Raw genomic sequence first — 3,258 nt, forward strand, 5'->3', positions numbered from 1 at the left:
TTCAGCCTCCTGTATTAGAAAAGTCTCCTATCACTTAGCTTCAAAAGCAACCCTAAACTGCACTGACCTATTTTACCACTGTATCATTGTCAGAGAGGAGATTTGCCAGATGTCTTAGATGTTTCATTATTCCCTCAAGGAACCTGACCTGTCCCATAATAAAACTGAGGTTGCACAGGAAGGATCAAATTGAGTTTTCAGGGGCAATGTATTTACTGGGCAAATTCAAACAGAGCTGGAAATTAACTTGTATTCATACAAGTTAATTAACTTGCATTCATACTGGTGGTGCAGCTGGGGTCAGAATGTGGATAAAGGTCTATCTGCTCTCAAACTAAAAGTTTTGCCAGCTGGTTACTAAACTATATGCTAAACTGGTCCCCTGTATATTAAGCTCCTATGCTCTTAAATTCCTTTTGGCTCAGGTAGGCTCCAGGTACGTATTTGTGCATGGAGATGTTCATGACATCTGTAGTGCATTTGCTGAGCAAAACCTTGTTATTTAAACACAGTGTCAGTTCTGCTCCTCCAGAGGCAAAATTCCAACCATGAGAGAACATAATCATGTAAGTAAATAGGTCGACACATATGCTTGTTAAGTCACTTAACAATACAGTTCTAAAAAAATGCAAAATACTTGCACTATCACTGTTGTTTTGTGGGTTTTTTGTTTATTTGGGTTTAAGTTAGGGTCTTCCAGGACCTTCCTTTTTTTCCCTCAGCCCTGATTATTTTCTCTTACATATCACAGTTTATTTCTCTTGTGTAGCCCGTATCTTTTGTCCTTGGCTGGTCCCCCAGATGACTTTATTATGTTCAGAAGGAATTTCTTTCTCTTTTTTGGCCCTGACCATCACAGCCCTGTGCCCCTTGCAAGCCACCACTGCAACCTGATCACTCCTGTTGCTCTGCTTTGCTGTGCTTGCTGGCTCTACACGTCTACAAGACGTTTCAAGTTAGCAAAACATAACTGCTCTGTTGTCATTCCTCAGTTAAACTTCAAAAAAAGAATGATGTGTACAGAAAGAGGAGAAAGTGCATTTTTCATCCCTCCTACCATCTGTAAGCTTCTAAGGGTATGCAACTTTTTTTGCTGATCTGAGTTAATAAGAGCAGATACACAGATAAGGTAAGTGACAGGACAGGCTTGAAGGCAGAATAACGTGATCTTTCTCCAAAATGCCATCTCTAGTGAAGCTTTTAGCATAGGGCCTGACAACAAAGGGAAGCTTACCCTGATTATTCTTCAGTCATACAAGCTATTAATCTGACACAAAATATAATTTACCTATCTAATCTAAATAAAGATCAGTTCATAGGTAAAAGCACATATTTAGGCATGCTAGCAGTAAACAATTTACAAGGTGTTAACTAGATTTCCAGGACTGGAAATAAATGTACTCAGATTGGAGTTAGTAAATCCAGAGCCCAAATGGAACAAACAGAAACTGTTATCTCTAACTATTCCTTATGGAAAACTTGGGTGTATCTTAAATTGGCATGTCAGTGCTGAAAAGAAGAATCCTTTGACTTATGACAGCAATGAATGCATAGTCCATAGTCATAAGGTCTGGAAAATCTGTCCACTGCTTGAGGGGAAAGGAGACAGTGAAATCACATACACTGTGAAGATCCATACAAATTAGATAAGCAAATTCTTATTTTTAGCATTTGCCCAACAGCAAAGACAAAGGAAGAGCACATAAACAACTCAGAAGGGAACCAGTAACCTCAGCTATTCCCCGTACACTGAAACAGTCAAGTTCCAGATGCAGGGTATTCTCCTATAACTGAAGAACATGTAACTCATATAACTGAAGAAAAATTGTAATAGGTAATCAAATAGGGAAGACAAAGCACATATTTCTTGCCACTCCAGGAGTGATCTAGCAAAATGCCAAGTATCTTTTGTTCAAACTGAGGGATAGAGCAAATCAAAGACTTCATTTGCCTGGATTTATGAGAGTATTTTAGTATTTGAGTATTTTAGTATCAGAGTATTTGCGGCACTTAACTCTCAGTGAAGTCAGATGGGTTTTAGGAAGATGAATTTCTGAGGATCCAGGCCTTTGGTACCTAAAATAAGACTTAGGCTTAATTTGAAAGCCAGCTCCAAAACAGTGATTTTGAATTTTTTTAACCATCTGGAGATGCCTGACATTTTTAGTTATAATTTTCCTTGCTTTTCTGATAGAGTCATAAAGATAGAAGAACTCTGTAGCATAGAGAATATGGAAATCAGTCTTCAGCTCTTTAACTCTGACATATTTTAAGCAAAAAGGATGAATAACACTCATTTCCTGAGCAACTGCCTTTACCAGAAAAGGAGATACCACCAATACATTTCCTCTGAAGGAACCTCTCAAGATAAAAAAGGAAGGCCTACTCTGCTCTGTGAGTGAATGGGCAAAAGTGGCATCATTTGGAAGAGAAATCAAAGCCGTAGAATCTGAATGGACAGAAGATCCTCCTGAGTATAGAGAATAAAATTTCTTGCAACTCAGAGTGTAAGATGCAGCTTGTATCCACTACTTCCCTAGAAATCAGCACACAGCTTTCTGTCAGCATGCAGGTCTTCAGATCTCTTCTGCTTGCTCTTCCAAATTCTCCTATAGCACTGGATTTTGAAGTCAACTCCTGAAAACAAGCAATTAAACTTCAGGAATAGATTTGTTACACAAATCCTTCAAGGCCAGTCACAATTCCACACAGGTTGAAGCTCTCATGGGATATCTGATAAAGGGCTATCATTTGATAACTTGGTCATCTATTCCCATAAGACTTCATAATGAGTTGGGTAAGACTCAATAGAAATAAGCAGTGTCTCAGGCTGTGTTATAATGCACCATTTCTGTTGTACTGGTTTGCAGTTATAAGGGGGGTTGTCTAAGCAAAGCTAAAGCTTTTTTGATCACTCATGTACTAATTCCATAATGCTACATACATGTAAAAATCAAGGGACATAGATCTAAATGAGTCATTCCCTGCCCCAGATAGAATATAATTGCAGTTTCTATTCTGCAATATATAGGAGAATATAGTATTAATCTCCTAGGATATATTCTCGTAGGAGCTTATCTTGTTTAAAATAGCTAAAAAATTATCCAGATTTGCTCACACTATAAACAGAAGTAAATTGTAATTCTCTCCACTGGTTCAATTTTGCCTCTAAGTAAGGACAGCAATTAAGGATGCTATTCGCCTAGTGATGGGTATGTTTCCATCCTCCACGTGACTCCTACTTGAGCATCTGTGTTC

At 38.2% G+C, this 3,258-nt stretch overlaps 1 long non-coding RNA gene across 2 annotated transcripts; it reads left to right on the plus strand.

Moving 5' to 3' along the window:
- Positions 1 to 949: 949 nt before the first annotated feature.
- On the plus strand, positions 950 to 2,503 carry LOC130592356 (uncharacterized). Of its 2 annotated transcripts, none has more exons than XR_008970535.1 (2): positions 950 to 1,129; positions 2,195 to 2,503. It is a non-coding gene; the product is annotated as an uncharacterized LOC130592356 (long non-coding RNA). The 2 variants fall into 2 exon arrangements; XR_008970534.1 differs by having other exon boundaries at positions 950 to 1,076.
- Positions 2,504 to 3,258: the final 755 nt, after the last annotated feature.

Source organism: Pezoporus wallicus, unplaced genomic scaffold (genome assembly GCF_028554395.1).
Source record: "Pezoporus wallicus isolate ANWC-B61680 ecotype Strahan unplaced genomic scaffold, APGP_CSIRO_Pwel_v1 contig_3820, whole genome shotgun sequence".
In the NCBI taxonomy this organism is placed as follows: domain Eukaryota; kingdom Metazoa; phylum Chordata; class Aves; order Psittaciformes; family Psittacidae; genus Pezoporus; species Pezoporus wallicus.